Genomic DNA, 20819 nt, shown 5'->3' on the forward strand with positions numbered 1-20819 from the left:
AAATCCAAATGATTTCTGTATATTAATTTTGTATCTTACAACCATACTTAATTGTGGGGAATAAGCTTAGGAATTCCCTGGGCTTGCACTGATGGGTTAACAAGGCATGAAGAATAAGAAAGCCATAAAATGTTCACACCCAAGCTTGTGTAAACAAGATCAGGTAAATAGGTATAGAGAGGGCCAAGCAAAGGCCCCAATATAAAGGTATATGAGGTAAATAAGATTAGGTATTTAGGGCGGGTATGCCCCCCAATTTAGTACTATCGAAGAAAGCTGCTTTCACAGCAAGGAAGAACCAAATTAGATAAACAGGTAAATAGGGCTCTAGACTACTGTGGGGTGAAGTTGCCCAGAGTGGAGCTAATTAGCAAAAGAAAGGTGCCATGTTTATCCTGAGGTTGCATGCTTTATCTTTCTTATCCCTTAGACTAGCTAAGATAAATAGACATGGTGCCTTATGTCTGCCATTAGCAACCTTCTACCTGGAGCCAGGATTTTGTTTTATAGTGACCTAAAACTCTAGCACCGTATATCTTCAAAACCCCTTTTCCCCCCTCATGCCCATGAGTTAATGTTCACAGATTCATTGTCTCTTTGTGCACATCCATCATATTGGTAAGCCTTCTCTACTTAATAAATAAGGAGCAAGGACTCTTTTTGGGAGTTCTTGTCATCTCCTGGACATTAGCCATCTCTTGGATTTTAATCCTGCATCCCACTTTCTTGCTAGACAAGAAAGAACTCTAGACCCAGAGTCCATAAAACTTAATCTACTTCGTACTTCTAAAAGAAGGTTTTTTTTGTTTGTTTTTTTTTGGAGCCTTTGGGGTTTTCTCTGTATAGAGTCAAGTCATTTGCAAAGAGTGACAGTTAAATTTATTCTTTATTGATAAGAATGCATTTTATTTCTTATCTGATTGCTATGTCTAGGATTTCCAGTACTATGTTGAATAAAAGTGGTAAGAGTGGACATTCTTGTCTTGCTCTTGATCTTAGAAGAAAACCTCTCCGTTTTCACCATTGGATATGATGTTAGCTATATAGGTTTTCCATATATGACCTGTATTATGTTGAGATATGTCCATATCAACCTACTTTGCTTAGAGTTTTATCATGAATTGATGTTTAATTTTGTCCAATGCTTTTTTCTGCATCTATGGAAATGATCATATGATTTTTATCCTTCATCTTGTTAATGTCATATATTATGTTAATTTATTTGCTAATATTGAACCATCCTTGCATCCTTGGGTTATATCACTCTTGATTGTGTGAATGATTCTTCTCATGCATTGTTGAATGCAGTTTGCTAATATTTTGTTGAGAATTTCTATGCTTATGTTCATCAGGTTTATTGGCCTATAGTTTTCTTTTTTTGTAGTGCTGTTGTCTGATTTTGGTATTGGGGTAATGCTGACCATGTAAAATCAGTTTGGGAGCTTTCCTTTCCTTCTATTTTTGGAATAGTTTAAGGAGAGTAGTCATTAACTCTTCTTTAAATGTTTGATAAAATTTACCCCCTAACTCACCTTTTCCTTGACTTTTGTTTTTTGGGAATTTTAAAAATTTTATTACTAATTCAGTTTCATTACTTGTAATTTGTCTGCTATTTTTTTATTTGGTCCTAATCAGGTATAGAAGATTGTATGCTTCTAGAAATTTATCCATTTATTCTAGGTTGTCAAATTTGTTGGCATATAATTTTTCATAGTAGCTTCTTATAATTCTTTGTATTTCTTTGGTGTTGCTACTTTGTTTTGTTCCTCATTTCATTTATTTGGGTCCTCTTTTTTTGATGAGTCAGGCTAAAAGTTTATCAATTTAATCTGTTCAAAGAACCAGCAGTTGATTTCATCATGCTGTTCCTTAAAAACAAAAGTAAAACAAAAAACCACCTCTCCTTCATTTCTGCTCTGATCTTTGTTTCCTTTATTCTACTAACCTTGAGCTTTATTTGTTTTTTCTTTTTCTAGTTCCTTTAGCTATAAGGTCAAATTGTATTTGAGGTTTTTCTTGTTTCTTGAGGTAGCTAGCCCTAGATTGCTATAAATTTCCCTCATAGAAATGTTTTTGCTGCATCCCAAAGCTTTTAGATAGTCTGTTTTATTTTCACTTCCTACATGTGTTTTTTTATTAACTTTGATTTCTTCATTGTCCTGTTTGTTGGTTAGTAGCATGTTGTTTAGCCTTCATGTATTTGTGAGGCTTTTTACTGTTTTTTTTTTCTTATTGCTTTATAGTTTCATATGGTTGTAGTCAGAAAGGATGCATTGTATGATTCAGTCTTCTTAAAATTATTGAGAATTTTTTTTGTGACCTAACATATAAGCTATCTTAGAGAATGTTCCATGTGCACTTGCAAAAAATGTGTATTCTATTGGTGGTGTTGTTTGTTGTTTGTTGTTTGTTTTTGGTTTTTGGCTAGAATATATATATATATATATAATATACATATATTATATATATATATAATCTATTAAGTCCATCTGATCTAATGTATCATTCAAAGACATTGTTACTTTACTGATCTTACTGATTTTCTTCCTGGATGATCTACCCATTGATACAAATGGGGTGTTAATGTCCCATACTATTATTGGACTACTGTCAATAATTCCCTTTTTGTCTGTTAATATTGGCTTAATGCATAGATGTTTATAGTAGTGATACTTTCTTGTTGATTTGATCCTCTTATCATTATATAATACCTTTCTTTGTCTTTTATTAAAGTCTATTTTGTCATATATGTATACTACTTCCCTGATTTTTTGTTTTCAAGTCTATTTGCATGGAATATCATTTTCCATCCTTTCAGTATGTATGTGTGTTTAGGTTTGACATGAATCTCTTGTAGGCAGCATATGGATAGCTCTTGTGTTTTACCTGTCCTACCACTGTCTTACTTTTGATTGGAACATTTAGGACATTTGCATGTAGAGTAATGATTGCCAATATAGACTTATTGCCATTTTGTTGTTTTCTGGTTATTTAAAAAAAAAAAAATTCTTCTCTGGAGATACCTGGGTGGATCCGTGGGTTAAGCAGCTGACTCTTGGTCTCAGCTTAGGTCATAATCTAACAGTTTATGAGATCAAGCCCCGAATTGGGTTCTGTGCTGACAGTGTGGAGCCTGTTTGGGATTCTCTTTCTCTCTGCTCCTCCTCTGCTCATTCTTTCTCTCTCTCTCTCAAAGTATATAAATAAATATTTAGAAAGCAAAAATAAATAAAAATCTCTTCTCTGTTGCTTTCTTTTCTTGCTCACTTTCCTTTTTATTAATGATTCTCTTTTATTTGGCTTTCTTGCTCTTTATATTTTAATGTGTCTGTTATAGGTTTCATGTTTGTGGTTACCATGAGGTGCATATATAGCATCCTAAGAATTTAGCAATCTATATTTAAAAAAAAATTGTTTTTAACATTTATTCATTTTTGAGAGAAACAGAACATGAGCGGAGCAAGAACAGAGAGAGAGGGAGACACAGAATCTGAAGCAGGCTCCAGGCTTTGAGCTGTCAGCATAGAACCCAATGCAAGGCTCAAACTCACTGAATGTGAGATCATGACCTGAGCTGAAGTCAGACACTTAAATAACTGAGCCACCCAGGCGCCCCTATAGCAGGCTATATTAAGTGGATGATCAGTTAAGTTTAAACACATTGTAAATAGGAGTTTCTTTTCACTTCCTCTCCATATTTTAGGTATATGTTTTCCTATTCTACATCTTTTATTCATAATATTCTTGTTTCTAATTATGGTCTTTTCTTTTTTACTTAAAGATGTCCCTTCATCATTTCTTATAAGACCAGCTTAGTGATGATGAACTCCTTTACTCTTGTTTGTCCTAGAAAACGTTTTCTCTCTCCTTCAATTCTGAGTGATAAAATTTCTGGAAAAAGTATTCTTGGTTGTAGTTTTTTGTTTTTGTTTTCCTTTTCAGCACTTTTAATATGTCCTGCTACTCCCTTGTGTCCTGCAAAATTTCTGCTAAAAGATCTGATAGTATTATGGGGTTCCTGTTATATGTAAACTTTTCATTGTCTCTTGCTGCTTTTAAAATTATTTCTTTATCTTTAATCTGTGACAGTTTATGATTATTTGCAGTGATGTGGACCTCCCTGGCTCCATCTTGTTGGGAACTTTGTTTCCTGAATATGAATGTCTATTTCCTTCCCCACATTAGGAGGGTTTCAACTTTTATTTCTTCATATAATTTTTCTGCCATTTTGTCTCTCTCTTCTCATTTTGACGCCCCTATATTGCAAACTTTTGTTCGCTTGATCTTGTCTAAAAGATTTGTTAACCTATCCTGACTTTTAATATTCCTTTTTCTTTTTGCTCTCAAGCATGGGTGCTTTCCATTACCTGAAGTTTCAGATTGTCAATCCATTCTTCTGGATACATTTGATTCTCTAGTATATTTTTCATTCCAGTTATTGTATTCAATTCTGACTGGTTATTTTTTATGTTTTCTATCTCTTTTTTGAAGTTCTCACTAGTTTGTCGACTCTTCTCTCCAGTTTGGTGAGCATCTTTATGATCAATACTTTATTTTTTAAAAAATTAATGTTTATTTATTTTTGAAGGGGAGAGAGACAAACAGAATACGGTGGGGAAGGGGCAGAGAACGTGAGACACAGAATCTAAAGTAAGCTCCAGGCTCTGAGCTGTCAGGACAGAGCCCAATATGGAGCTCGAACTCACAAGCCATGAGGTCATGATCTGAGCTGAAGTTGGACTCCTAACTGACTGAGACACCCAGTCACTCCTACGGTCAATACTTTAAACTCTTTAACAGGCATATTGCTTATCTCCATTTCCTCTAGTTCTTTTTCTGAACTTTTGTCTTATTCTTTCATTTGTAGCATATTCCTCCATCTCCTCATTTTGATTGATTTTCTGTATTTGTTTCTGTGAGTTAGGTGGAACAGCTGCTACTCTTAAATTGGAAGGGTTTGTCTTATGTATGTTTATCCCCTGTGTGGGCTGTGTGCCAGATGACTTTGGCTTACTGCTACTGGAACGGGAATGGGCTGTAGGTCCCAGAGAACTCTGTGCTGGTTTTGCCCTGGTGAGACTGCTGTACGTGAAGTTGTTGTGGTCTGCAGCAGTCCTGGAGCTCTCTATGCAAAGGGTACCTTTGCAGGGGTATCTGGACCCAAGGTAGGGCATGTACTTGGGGGTCCCAGGGCCCTCCATTTAGGAGGCACTCTGGAAGGATAGCTAAAGCTTAAGTGGCCACTGGCTGGGCTGCTCCCAGGGCCATATGCTCAGAGTGTGCCCTGGGAGAAGAGCTAACAGCTGATTTGGGTACAAGCCAGGGTATTTCAGCATAAGAGGCATCCTGGTGAGGTATCTGGAGACAAGGTGGGATGCAAGCCAGAGGTTCTAGGTTACTCCACACATGGGGTGCCCTGGTAGGGTGGCTTGAACCAAAGCAGACACATGCCAAGGATTCCCAGGGCACTCTGGACAGAGTGTATCCTGTCAGGGCAACTGGAGCCAAAATGGATATGAATGAGGTCATAGAGCGCTCTGAGCTAGGGGTGCCCTGACAAGCTGTCTAGAACCACAGTGGTACAGACCTATGTATTATGGGGTATTTTGTGCCTGGGTCACCTTGGCAAGGTGGCTGGAGCTATAGTAACCAATGATCAGGGATGTGCTAGTGTGTGCTGTACTGGGGCCATCTTGGTGTAGTGAGGCTGGTGTTGGCTACAGGCCCCAAACTTACAGAGTCAGTAGAGTGGGTAGGCCGCCCAGGACCTGCTCCCATCCATGCTATCATGGTGGAGAGGGATTGTAAACCATGGTGCTCACCAGCCCCTACGAACCAGAAAGAGTTGCATCTACTCTTTTGATGTATTGCAGGGTTCTAGGGCTAGTTCCTTGATATTCTAGTTGTTCTTTCAAACTGTAGTTTTTGTCTGTGCCCCAGGGCATCTGAGGCTAGTATGGACCAGGTTCCTGGGGCTCACTGAGGTGGTAGGCCAGCTATAGAACGCAGACCTTGTTGTCCATGCTATCACGGTGGGCAGGGGGATGTAAACCATGGTGCTTAACAGACCCTTCGAACTGGAGAGAGTTCTAGCAATGTTCCTGCCATTTGGCTGAGTCCCGGGGATGGATTTTTTATATTCTAGTTGTGCTTCAAACCATAGCTTCCCCCCCCACCCCCCCCTCCCAATGCTCTAGGGTAGACAAATCCGCTCATGGCACTTCAGCACTATCACTCTCCGCTGCAGTTTGCAATTTCAGGGCTGGGGGTTTCCTTTGTTCCCATACCTCTGTCTCTGTTGCATTCTCTATGTGTTTTATCTTTTGTTGTGCAGAAGCTGTTCAGTCAGTCCTCAGTTCTTCTTCAAGAAAGGAATTGCTCTATAAAATAGGTATAGATTTGGTGTGTCTGTGGAGGATGTAAGTTTTTCCTCTGTCACCATCTTGGACCCTGATGGTGTAATATTTACCTGTAGTTTTGTGATTCGACTTGGCTCTGGAGATGGGCAAACTGCTGGTTGGGATTACACCTTGAGCACTGCAAGTATAAACTTGTTCTGTCAAGATCCATGTGCTCATTTCTATACCACATTCCCCACTTTTCCATCACAGATTCCCAGTGGTTGACCCCCACAGACTTCCCTACAAGTTTATGGTACGAGGTTAGAGTAAGGGCTCCCAGAAAATGATCCCCAGTTTTAGGGGAGAGGCTGATTGTTCCCCCCCCAGTTTCTCTTTTTTTTTTCCCCCACTGAAAAAAAAAAAAGCCCTGAAGTCTTAGGGGGATCTGAATGTCTTAGGACATTCTTCGTGTTGCTGTGCTGACTGAGGGGAGAGACAATTTGATCAATGTGTAGCTATTTCACCTACTCTTCTAAAGCAGTCTGTCTAGGTCTCTTGGTCTTGGGTAATGGGTGCTTAATCCACAGGTGATGCTGTGTCCTAGGATTCTCTGAGTGGTTTCTTGTCCTTGAATAGTTGTTAATCTTTTTATGAGTTGGAAAGAAGTCAGGAGAAATGTATATTACCATCATGGTAGTGTTACTCCTCTTCTCAATCCTGTGTTTTCTGTGTTGCCTTTTGACAGTCTCACTTTGGTGTTTTGTTTATTTACTCACTCACTAAATATTTGTTGAAGAACTGCTATATTATAGCGAATGTGTTGGGACATTGAAAAATAAAATGTTGGAGAATAACTGTGCATTATGCAGTATACCTGAGGGAAATAAATCTCATAAAGAACAATACTAAAATGGTGTGGCATACCACTCTCTTCACCACACTCTGATTCTGGTAGCCATGCAGTTGTTCAGTCTGTCCACATGAAACTCATCATTGCACAAATAAAAACATCAAGGATATCCATTCTAGTTAAAAAGACAGTAAAGCATAGATTGAAAAAAATCATTTGTTTTGTTATATTAAAAATATATAGCAGGATACTAGAAATCAGTAATATAAGCAGAAAAAATGGGATGAGTTTTAAATAGAGTGATCTTATTTACTTAATGCTTTACATTCTGTCAAGTCAGAGTCTTTAATTTTATCATCTAAATTATGCAGATCCACCTTTATTTTTCAGTTATGTACTTAACAAAATAAAGGATGAAGCACTTCGCTGAATTGGCGGAAAGATGTCAGCATTTTCTACAGGAAATTCGTACTGAAAGTGTAAGTACTGAATATTTTAAGTATATGAATGAAGTGATTACAAAGTCATTGGTCCTTGGAGCACTTACCAAAAGTTTGACTCAAACTCATTACTATAAAACAGCAACTTTTTACCACCAGTCCACTAGTATTCAAGAGTAAAGCACATTTTTCTTAAACTTGAACTATATGCATGCAGTACCTAGATGACCTAGCCTAAGCCACTGCCTCACACATGATACAGGACAATGATTGAGTGGTTTCCCATACCTTAACATATATTCCCACACATATATTTTTTCTTTACAGATATCAGTAAGTTGTAGCTTAATGGTATCATGAGATATTTAAAACATAGGTTTCCTATAGGCTTATTTAAGTAATCTTGAAGTAATTAGATAATTCCAATTTCCCTCTCCCTTCCATTTTTTCCTTTCCTTCCTCTCTCTTTCTTTTCCCCATCTTTTCCATCCTTTTCTCACTTTTTTTCTCCAAGTCAAAAAGTTGGTTCTGCCCCATGTGATCCATTTGGAAGTCTCACTGATATAAAATATTACCTTTTGATAGGAAACCAAATCCAAAAGAAGAAATGTAAGAATACCAGGAATCAAATCTATTTGTCCAGCAATATCCCTTTAAAATACTTTGTAAAATAAATTCTTTTTTCTTGAGTTGTTATATCCAAATCCAGACACTTTTCTGTAGTCTTGCTTTCTCTTGAAATTAAAACTCTAATAACACGATGTCTACATATCCTGTAAGAGCATATTGCAGGCAAATGGACACTATACTCCACCAGCAGATAGTACTATGGAATTGACCCCTTTCTATTGTCTGTTGAATGACAGCTTTATGTTCTTCCATAGCTATTTTGAATAATAATGTGGAAAATCACTACAAAATGATGCATGTTTAATCAAGGAACTATCAAAATTCCTGTGTCTTTTAGATTAGTTTGGAGGAAATTTAAAACCATTCTGAAAACCAACCAGCAGTCAGTAAAATACAATATAAGTCTCCTATGTAAATATGTTTTGAACAACAACAAATACAAAGCTGTTTAACTTGAATTTCAACACAATCGCTGTTTATAAATATGTATTTTAAGATTATATTAATCTATATTAAAGTAATTAATTACACATTAATAAGGAATTGTTTCTTTTAATATCAAAAAGAATATTCCATTTAATTTTGATTTTTCAGTGAAATAAAAGAAATACAGCACAACTTTACCAATAGAATTTTTAGGGCATTAAATAGAATGGATTTCTGTGAATACAATAATATAGAAGTCCATGGCAAAGTTCTCAAGTACGATAAAATATTTTGGACTTCTCTGTAAGAAAAATAAGTGGCACATCATTTAAAGTCATTGACCATTTCTGTTCTTTTGTTTTTTAAATTTTTTTGAAAGTCCAGTGAAACCTTTTTGTCTCCTATGACAGATTTTTTCCCTCAGCAGGCAAAACTTTGAGAAATCTTGAGTATATGATTAGACACCATAAAATTTCTCACAATAGGTACATATGATTAACTTATCTTTCATGAGTATGAGACCCTGCATGCAAAGTAAATAAATTTAAATATGTATACATTTATCTATAATCTGGAAATGAAGTACATGTAGTTCATGCACCTATTTGCTCTCCCACATGAAGATTTTTCTGTGGGGTATCTTGGACTCCTAGTCGAAACAGTTTATGAATGTTGCTACTCAAACTTACCAGTTTTTAAAGCAACATGGAAAAAAAATCTTCTCTTCTTTTAAAAACAAATCAAGGTTTTAAAATCATCTTGCTTTCACCATAACTCTTTTAAAGACTTGATTTTATGAGCAATTAAGAGAAATTTTACTCATTGATAGAAATTATATTAACCTAGAAATCACGAGATGTTTTTTCATAATTCTCTGTCATTCTTTGCCTCTGAAATAATAAAGATTTCCAGCCAACTAGTAATGGGTTTCTTTTAACAATAATATTTCAACTTTTTGGCTGTTCTAAGTTTCTCTAGTGATAATATCGCTTAAAATGTAATTGTTGCACTCAAATATTTATTTTATTTCCTTGAACTATTAAGTTTTCATGAGATGCTCATAGAATCTTTTGTTTCATGGACCATAAATAAGCCCCCAAACCACCACTTCAGCACATTTCTAATTGTAATGCACCGTGTAATGTTATAGGCCATTATACAGATGTTTTCTGTTATTGTTAGGTGGCAGACAGTGACATTGAAATGTGTGCTTGCATTTCAGAGACAGTGTGAACTCAATCATGAGTCTTAATGTAATCGTTTAACTCCAGAAACCCAAATTCATTTAGCCGTGTTTCCCCTTCAGGTAAGCTGCTACATTTGAATTCTTAGAAATGACAACCCAAGCCCTGATTTACCTGAATTAAGTACAAATAAATAGGTAAGAATGGTTCTTTGATTTATACTTCACTCTGTATCTTTTCATATGCTATTTGATCATTGATATCAAGCATACTCTTTAAGTGGAACGTTCTTAAGTTACATGACGGGTTTAAAATAAAATAGTGCTACCCTTCCTTTCTCTGTAATAAAATTAGAAACTAAGGTGGGTTTTTTACTTCAATATATGGTTCTAGTTATTTTTTATGTAAAATGAATACCCTGAGTGCAGATGGAGGTGCCCCACTCAAAATACATAATGTAAAATCTTGTTTCAGAACTAAACTTTTCTTGGAAGGGAAAAACCCAAGTGTTGGATGTTAGTAATCCATTATTCAGTGGCTAGAGAATGAATCAGGCTCACTTTAAGGTCATGATATACTGGCTATTAACTTTCAGTCGAAAGTAAAAGATTTCAAAGGAATAAAAAAGGTAGGAAACACTAAGAGGTCAAAGTACAGTCCATGCCAAGTTGTTCTTTTTTTTTTTTGATCTCTAACAATGATAAATTGATAATATTGTTAGGAGATTACTAAGAACCAGGCATTATACCAAAAACTTTCTGGATATTACTTCACTGAATCCTCAAAACAACACAGTGAGGTAGCAACTGACACTCATTAAAACTCAGCTTAAGTGCTTTATTTTAATTATTTTATTCAATCCTCAAGACAAATGCACAAAGTATTACTTTCATTCTACTAGCGAGAAAACAGAATGATTATGAAATTTATCAAAGATCTTTGTAGTAGTTTTCTACTGACAAATAATAAACTACAACAGACCTACTGGCTTATATCAAACACCTATTTATTAGCTCATAGTTCAATAGGTCAGAAGTCTGAGCACCATGTGGCTGGTTCAGTGCTTAGGAGTCACAAGGCTAAAATCAAGGTGTCGAGCCCACTGAGGATATTCTTTCTTTTGTAAAGTCAATTGTGTCATATAACATAACCTAGCCACAGGAGTGATATTTCATCATATTCATAGTTTGGGGGATTATTCAAACTGTGTACTCAGTGGAGCAATAATCTTGAGGGACATGGTAGAATTCTACCTACAGCAGTCCTCTGGTCAATGGAGAGCAGACATTTCAAACTAAAATCTCAATTGGCAGCATCCTAGCTTAGCCATTTCTCAATTCTAGATGAAGAAGACTAGGAACCTTTGGGTTCTCTGGAGTTGCTTCAAACAGTGAGTGAGAAAGAGATTTATTTACTTTTTTCATTGAGACAAAATTGAAATATAATCTATTAGTTTAAGGTATACAACATAATGATTTGATATATGTATATATTGTGAAATAATCAGCAAAACATGTCTAGTTAACATCTTTCATCACACAGTTACAAATTTTCCTGTGATAATCTACTCTCTTAGAAACTTTTAAATATACAATACAATATTATTGACTGTAGTTACTATTCTATGTATTAGATCTTCATCATGTATTTATTTAGAACTGTGAGTTTCTTCCTTTGGACCATCATAACTCATTTCACCCACTCACACCTTCCATCTCTGGTGATCACAAATAGATCCTCTGTATTTATGGGTCTTTTCCCATAAATTTTCCCCTTTTCTTTCTTTCTTTCTTTCTTCCTTCCTTTCTTTCTTCCTTTCTTTCTTTCTTTCTTTCTTTCTTTTGATTTCATATATAAATGAAATCATATAGTATTTGTTCTTTTCTGTCTGACTTATTTCACTTAGCATAATGTCCTCAAGGTCCATCCATGTTGTTGCAAATGACAATATTTCCTTTTTATTTATGGCTGAATAATATTTCTACATCTATTTTCTTTATCCATTCATCCATCAATGGGCATCTAGGGTTTTTCATGTCTTGGCTACATAAATAATTCTGCAAGGGACACAGAGGTACAGATGTCTTTTCAAGTAATGTTTTTATTTCCTTCAGATAAATACCCCAAAGTGGAATTGCTGGATCATAGGATAGTTCTGTTTAAAATTTTTTGAGGAAACTCCATATTGGTTTTCACAGTGGCTGCAACATTTTACAGTGGTTTTATATTTTCCCTTTGATAGTACACAGTTTCCCTTTCTCCACATCCTTGCCAACATTTATTACTTGTCTTTTTGATAATAACATTTTAACAGATGTGAGAAGACTTGCATTTCCTTGATGATGAGTGACATCAAGTACTTTTTCATGAATATGTTGGCCATATGTATGTCTTCTTTTTAAAAATGTCTATTCAGATTCTCTGCCTACTTTTTAGTTGGATTTTTTTTTTTTTGCCATTGTGTTGCCTGAATTTTTTATGTATATTCGGTGTTAACTTCTTACCAGATGTCTGATTTGCAAATATTTTCTCCTATTCTCTAGATTGCCTTTACATTGTATTGATGATTTCCCTTGCTTTGCAGAAGATTTTTAGTTTGATGTACTCACTTATTTATTTTGCTTTTGTTGTCCAATCCAAAGTTCAATGTCATGGAGCTTACCATTAGATTTTCTTCTAGGATTTTTATGGTTTCAAGTCATGTTCAAGTCTTTAATCAATTTTCAGTTGATTTTGTGTATGGTGTAAGAGAGTGACCCAGTTTTTCTTTTGTATGTGTATGTCTTGTTTTCCTAGTACTGTTTATCAAAGAGACTCATTTCCCCATTGTATATTCTTGGCTCCTTTGTTTTAAATTAATGGACTACATAAACAGGAGTCATTTCTGGGCTCTCTATTCTATTCTATTAATCTATTTGTCTGTTTTTATATCAATACCATACTGTTTTAATTACTACAGCCTCATAATATAGTTTGAAATCAGGGAACATAATGCCTTCTTGTTGTTCTTTCTCAAGATTGTTTTGGCTATTCTGGGACTTTTGTGGTTACTCACAAATTTGAAGGTTGTCCTATTTATGTGAAAATTGCCACTGGAATTTTGATTGAGAATACATTGAATCTGAAGATTTTTTTTTGTAGTATAGATGTTTGAGCAATATTCATTGTTCCACCTCTTCTGAATAAAATCTCTTTCCATTTATTTGTGTCTTCTTTCCATCAAAGTCTTATGGTTTTCAGTGTACAGGTATTTTACCTCTTTGGTTAAATTTATTCCTAGGTATTTTGCTATTTTTGGTCCTATTATAAATAAGATTGTTTTTTAATTCTTAGAGTTCATTATTGTTATATAATAATGCAACTGATTTTCATTTATTATTTTTTGTGCATCTTACAACTTTATAGAATTTATTGTCTAGTTCTATCAGTATTTTGGTAGAGTAAGGTTTTCTGTATATAATAGGTCATCTGCAAATGGGGAGAGTTTTACATCTTTCTTTCTGATTTGGATGTCTTTAATTTTTTTTGGCTTTGTTGTTTGGCCATATTGCTCTAGCTATAACCTCCAGTATTATGCTGAAAATAAGTGTTGACAGTAGACACCCTTGTCTTGTTCCTGATCTTAGAGAAAATGTTTTCATCTTTTCACCATTGTGCATGATATAATCTGAGGTTTGTCATATGTAGACTTTGTTATGTTGAGGTATATTTTCTTATAGCCAGTTTGTTAAGAGTTCTTCTCATAAATCAAAGTTGAATTTTGTCAAATGCTTTTTCTTAAGATGAGCATATAATTTTTGTCTTTCATTTCATTAATGTGGTGTATCACATTGATATGCAGATTAACACCCAACTTTACATCCCAGGAACAAATCTCACTTAATAATAATGTATGAAACTTTGAATGTATTGTTGAATCTGGTTTACTCTTATTTTGTTGAAGTTATTTGCATCTATGTTTATGAAGGATATGGACCTATAATTTTCTTATACGCTTTTCTGGTTTTGGTATCCAGGTAAAAAGAATATGGATGTGTTCTCTCTTCTATTTTTTGGAAGAGTTGAGAAGACTTAGTATTCATTCATTTTCAAATGTTTGGTAGAATTCACCAGTGAAACAATCTGATGCTGGACTTCATTGAGAAGGTTTTGATTACTATTTAATCTCCTGACTACCAACTGGTCGGCTTAGATATTCTATTTCTTCCTGACTTGGTGTTGGAAGGTTGTACATTCTTAGGAACTCATACATTTCTTCTAGGATGTCCAATTTCTTTTTGCATACACTTGTTGATCTAGTTTCTTATCCTTTTGTATTTCCGTGGTATCAAAGTGTAATGTCTTCTCTCATTTCTAATGTTTTAAAAATTTAAGACCTCTTTTTTTTTCTTGATGAGTCCAGCTGAACATTTGTCTATTTTGTTGATGATTTCAAAAAATAGCACTTACATTCACTTATCTTTTCTCTGGTCTTTTCAGTCCCTATTTCTTTCTACTCTGATTTATTTCTATCTACACAATTTACTTCTACTCTGAAATTTATCCTCCTAATTTCTAGCAACTTTAGGTTCCATATGTTCTTCTTTTCCTAGTTCTTTGAGGTATAAAGTTTTCTTATTTATTTAAAATCTTTCTTTTTTCTGTATGGAGTTATTTATCACTATGAACTTCCCTTATAGAAGTGCTTTTGCTGCCTCCCATAGGTTTCGGTATCATATGTTTCTATTTTCATTTTTCTCAAGGTATTTTGAAAGAATTTTTAAGTTTATTTATTTATTTAGTGAGAGACAGAGACAGTGTGAGTGGGAAAGGGGCAAAGAGAGAGGGAGAGAGAGAGAGAATCCCAAGCAGACTCCACACTGTCAGCTCAGAGCCTGATGTGGAGCTTGAACTCACAACACTGTGAGATCATGACCTGAGCTGAAACCAAGAGTTGGACTCAACCAACTGAACCACCCAGGAGCCCCTTTCTCAAGGTATTTTAAAATTTTTCTTAATTCCTTTCATCAGCATGTTGTTAAATCTTCACATAGTTGTGATTTTTCCAGTTTTCTTGAAATTAATTTTCAGTTTCATACCACTGCAATTTGAAAAGATAGTTGACATGATTTCAATCTTCTTGAATGTATTGTCTTATTTGTGGCCTAACATGATCTATCCTGGAGAATAGTTCCTAGGTGATTCAGAAGAATGTGTATTCTTTTGTTCTTGGGTGGGATATTCTATCTGTTAAGTCTATGTGGTCTAATGTATAGATTATGTTTCCTTATAGATTTTTTTTTTCAGTCCGAATGACATTTAGATATCGGTGAAAGTGGGATATTAAATTTTCCTACTGTTATTATGTTATCTATTCCCCCCCTTAGATCTGTTAATAGTTGCCCTATAGTTAAGTGCTTCTGAAAATTTTGCTTTATTTTATTTCTATTTTAAATTCCAGTGTAGAAAACATACAGAGTTATATTATTTTTAGGTGTACAATATAGTGATAAAACAATTCCATTTATTACTCATTGCTTATCAAGATAAGTGTACTCAATCCTCTTCGTCTATTTCATCCTCCCCCACCCATCTCCCTTCTGGTAACCATCAGTTTGTTATCTATAGTTAAGGGTCTGTTTCTTAGTTTATGTCTTTTTTTTTCTTCCTTTGTTCATTTGTTTTGTTTCTTAAATTCCACATATGAGTGAAATCATAGAGTATTTGTCTTTCTTTGACTGACTTATTTTGCTTAGCATTATACTCTTTACTTCCATGCACATTGTTGCAAATGGCAAAATTTTGTTCTTTTTGTGGCTGAATAATATTCCTATTATATATAATAATATATGATATATAATATATGTATATTGCATGTATATAACTTTCCTATTATATAATTATATAATTCCTATTATATATAATAATATATATTATATGATATATGTATATATAATGTGTATATAACTTCTCTCTTCATTCATCTATTGATGGACACTTGGGCTGCTTCTGTAAATTGGCTATTGTAAACATGCTGCAGTAAACATAAGGGTGCATATATCCTTTCAAATTAGTATTTTCAGGGCTACCTAGGAGGCTCAGTCAGTTAAGCATCTGACCTCAGCCCAGGTTGTGATCTCATGGTTCGTGGGTTCAAGTCCCACATCGGGTTTTGGCTTTGTGCTGACAGATCAGAACCTGGAGCTTGTTTCGGATTCTGTGTCTCTCTCTCTCTCTTCCCCTCCCCTGCTCATGCTCTGTCTCTCTCTATCTCTCAGAAATAAATAAACAGTAAAAAAATTTCTAATTGGTGTTTTCATATTCTTTGGATAAATATCCAGTAGTCCAATTACTGGATTATATGGTATTTCTATTTTTACTTTTTTGAGTAGACTTTATACTACTGTCTTCCACAGTGTCTTCCACAGCCAGTTTTCATCCTCACCAACAGTACACAAATGTTCCTGTTTCTCTACATTCTGGTCAACATTTGTTTCTTGTATTTTTTTTAATTTTAGCCATTCTGACAGGTGTGTGGTGATACCTCATTGTGTTTTTTTAACCTTCATTACTCTGACTTTCAGGTTACTTTTATATGTTGAGTTTAATCAGTAAGATTTCATTTGAAGAAAGGCTCAGCAGTTGTTAATTTTGAAAAAAAATTGTATATTAGTCTCTTGTAGCAATAATTCCACATGAATTTTAATAATGAAACTGTATGTGTGCTCAAAATTATAATTTTGAGAAAAAAATTACAGTTTAATATGAAACTCTTACACATTTTTAATGAGGTTTTAAAATTTTTTTAACATTTATTAATTTTTTGAGAGACAGAGGGTGAACAGGGAAGGGGCAGAGAGAGAGAGGGAGACATAGAATCCAAAGCAGGCTCCAGGCTCTGAGCTGTCAGCACTAAGCCTGACACAGGGCTCAAACCCACAACTGTGAGATCATGACCTGAGCCAAAGTCGGGCATTTAACCAACTGAGCCACCCAGGCACCCCTGATGAGTTTTGACAAAGGCATATGCCCACATAACCCAAACATTGTTAAAGAACATTTTCATTGCTCTAAAAATTCCCTCTAATCCTTCTCCAGTCAATCTTTCACTTACACATAGAACTAACCACTAATTTCTATCATCATATTTTAGTTTTTCCTATTCTAGACCTTCACGTAAATGGAATTATATAGAGTATGCATTTTTGTGTCTTTAGCTCTGCCTGTTTCTGAGGTTTATCTGTTTTTGCAAGGCAGTGTTCATTCCTTTTTATTGCTAAGTCATATTCCATTGTATATGACATGGTATGTTTATACGTTCTCCAACTGATGGACATTTAGATTATTTTTATCAGTTTGGGGCTATTATGAATTAAGTGGCTATTCATATTTTGTGTACAAGTTTTCTGAGTCTTTCTTTCTCTTGGATAAACATCTAAGAGTGGAATTTTAAAAACTTAAGATAGGTGAATTCTCAAATTTCTTTAAAAAAAGAACTACCAGTTTTCTATAAGAATTAATATCATTTTATATTCCCGCCAGCAGTATGAAATTTCATCTCCTCTGTATCCTCCCCAAACTTGCTACGTTCAGTCTTATAATCTCAGTCATTGTAGGGTGTGCAGTGGTATCTCACTGTGATTTCATTTTGTGTCTCGTGATGCCTAATGAAAAATATGCATTTCCGTGTGTCTATTGGCCATTTCTGTGTGTGTGTGTGTGTGTGTGTGTGTGTGTGTGTGTGTGAAGTATTAGCTTAAGTCTTTTACCCTTTTTTAAAACTGGATTTTTTATATATTTGAATTTTAGGATTCNGATTTGTGTGTGTGTGTGTGTGTGTGTGTGTGTGTGTGTGTGTGTGAAGTATTAGCTTAAGTCTTTTACCCTTTTTTAAAACTGGATTTTTTATATATTTGAATTTTAGGATTCTTTATGTATTTTGGATGCAAGTCCTTTATAACCATATGTATTAGGACTATTTTATCCAGTTTTCTGCTTATTCATATTTTTAAGTGCTTTGATGGCATAAGCAGAAATTTTTAACTTTAACAAAGACTCGAATCACGGACAGTGAGATCATGACCTGAGCCAAAGTCAGTTGCTCAACCGACTGAGCCACCCAGGTGCCCCAACTTTTTCTGCATCTATTGAAAGAATCATATGGTTCTTTTCTTTTATTGATGTGATGTACTACATTGATTGATTTGCAAATATTGAACCAGCCCTGCAGCTTAGGAATCAATTCCACTTGATCATGATGTATAATTTTTCTTATATGCCGTTGATCTCAATTTGCTAGTATCTTGTTGAGAATTTTTGCATCCGTATTCATCAGGGATATTGACCTATAGTTCCTTTTTTTTTTTTCTGGGTCTCTGTCTGCTTTGGAAATCAAAGTAATGCTGGCTTCATAGATTGAGTCCTGAAGTTTTCCTTCCATTTCTCTTTTTGGAACAGCTTGAGATGGATAGGTATTAACTCTACTTTAAATGTCAGGTAGAATTCCCCAGTGAAGCCATCTTGCCCAGGGTTCTTATTTGTTGGGAGATTTTTGATAACTGATTCAGTTTCTTCACTAGTTATGGGTCTTTTCAAATTTTCTATTTCTTCCTATTTGAATTTTGGTATTGTGTGGGTGTTTAGGAATTTGTCCATTTTTTCCAGGTTGTCCAGTTTGTTGGCATATAATTTTTTATAGTATTCCCTGATAATTGCTTGTATTTCTGAAGGATTTTGTGTAATAAATCCTTTTTCATTCATTATTTTATCTATTTGGGTCCTCTCTCTTTTCTTTTTGAGAAGCCTGGCTACAGGTTTTTCAATTTTGTTTATTTTTTCAAAAAAACAACTCTTGGTTTCATCTGTTCTGTATGTTTTTTTTTTTTTGGTCTATATTGTTTATTTCTACTCTGATCTTTATTATTTCTCTTCTTCTCCTGGGTTTGGAGTATACTTACTATTCTACTTCTAGTTCTATTAGGTGTGCTGTTAGATTTTGTATTTGGGATTTGTCTTGTTTCTTGAGATAGGCAATGTATTTTCCTCTTAGGACTGCTTTTACTGCATCTCAGAGGGTTTGGATTGTTGTATTTTCATTTTCATTTGTTTTCATGTTTTTAAAATATCCTCTCTAATTGCCTGCTTGACCCATTAATTCTTTAGTAGCATGTTGTATTGATCTTCAAGGTAGCCTAAAAAATTTAGTTTCTGTATATTTTCATAAATACTTTAAATCAGCTTATAATATCTACAAAATAAAGACAACTGCAATTATTTTTAAACATTTTTAATGTTTTATTTCTGAGAGAGAGAGAGAGAAGAGAGAGAGGGAAGAGTGAGCAGGGGAGGGTCAGAGAGAGGGGACACAGAATCCAAAGCAGGCTCCAGGCCCTGAGCTAGCTGTCAGCACAGAGCCCAACCTGGGGCTGGAACCCACGAACTGAGAGATCATGACCTGAACTGAAGTTGGTTGCTTAACCAACTGAGCCACCCATGGGCCCCAAGACCACTGCAATTTTTAATGGAGTTGAGAAAATTGTATAGTGTATCATTTCAAGAGTTGAAATATAACAATATTGAGTCTCCCAAACCATGAACTTGCCTCTAACTCTTCATTCATTAGTTTTTAAATTTTTCTCAGCAATTTCTTTTACTTTTTTTCTTCTTTTTAGTTTTTAGTGTAGAAATTTTGGACATCTTTTGTTATATATGTCACTAATATTTTCACCCATTTCTATATTATTATAAATGGTATTTATTTATAAATAATTATTTATTGAAAGCACATAGATAAACAATTTAATTTTAAACTTTTGTTTTTAGTGTTTATTTTTGAGAGTGAGAGATAGAGTGAGAGCAGGGGAGGGACAGAGGGCCAGGAGGGACAGGAAGACATAGAATCTGAAAAAGGATTCAGGCTTCTAGCTATTGGCTCAGTGCCCAATGCAGGGCTCGAACTTACAGACTGCAAGATCATGAACTGAACCGAAGCAGATTCTCAACCGACTGAGCCACCCAGGCACTCCTAGACAATGAATTTCTTATCTTGACTTTGTATCCTGTGGTCTTAGTAAATTCACTTATTATTTCTAGTAGTTTTGGTTTACTATGTTTTCAAAATCTTATATCCTTACCATTTTATTTACCTGCTTCTTTAATCATTTATTAAGAGAACGTTGTTTAAATCTCTAAATGTGTGTGGATTTGTCTTTCTCCCCTTATTCCTATCAGTTGTTCTTTCCTGTGTTTCAAAGTTTTATTAGTCATGTACATTTAAGATTGTTTTCTTGATAAATGAGCCTTTTGTCATTATGAAATATCCTTCTTTACCCCTGTTAAAAATGGTCTTTTCCTCAACTTCCTTTGCCATTAATAACTCCATTTTTATTTTCTCTATTGGCTTTTTAGCTGTATGTCTTAGTTTATTTCAGCAGTTGCTCTAAGGATTAAAATATTCATGTGAACTTGATAAGTCTTCTTAGAATTAATGTTAAACCTACATGTATAAGGTAAGAAATTTACAGTAATGTTTCCATTTATCTTCTCCCATCTTTTGAGATAGTTGTCCTATTTTAGTTCTACATGTGTTCTCTACCTCTCCCTACAATTTATTTCTTCCTTAACGTGAGTTTAAAAAATTTAAGTAATGGGGAAGCTTATTTTATAATTATCTGTGTTACCAATTCTGGTGCTGTTTATTCTGAGAGGTTTGAGTTTTCATTAGCTATCACTTCAGCCTAAAGAAATTCATTTCATTTTTACTGGAGTGCATTTTCCTGGCGAAAATTCTCTCAGATTTTATCTGAAATTTCCTTATCTTCATTTTGAGGGAAAATTTTGTTGCATACAAAATCCAAGGGTGACAGGTTCTTTTCCTCCTTTGGACACATTAAATATTACCATATTATCTTCTGGCTTACAATGTTTTTTTGGGTAAGTTTTTTTTTTAAACTTTATTTATTTTGAGAGA

At 34.5% G+C, this 20819-nt stretch overlaps 1 long non-coding RNA gene across 1 annotated transcript in view; it reads left to right on the forward strand.

Annotated features, from left to right (window-relative positions):
• The window catches only part of LOC144233056 (uncharacterized), a 389651-nt gene that overhangs the window by 223208 nt on the left and 145624 nt on the right, over positions 1–20819 (forward strand). Inside the window, exons 3-4 of the long non-coding RNA XR_013335579.1 lie at positions 7582–7670; positions 9994–10068. This is a non-coding gene — a long non-coding RNA (uncharacterized LOC144233056). The remainder of the gene's footprint in view (positions 1–7581; positions 7671–9993; positions 10069–20819) is intronic.

This window comes from Crocuta crocuta, unplaced genomic scaffold, assembly GCF_008692635.1.
Source record: "Crocuta crocuta isolate KB4526 unplaced genomic scaffold, BGI_CrCroc_1.0 scaffold54, whole genome shotgun sequence".
Classification (NCBI taxonomy): Eukaryota; Metazoa; Chordata; class Mammalia; order Carnivora; family Hyaenidae; genus Crocuta; species Crocuta crocuta.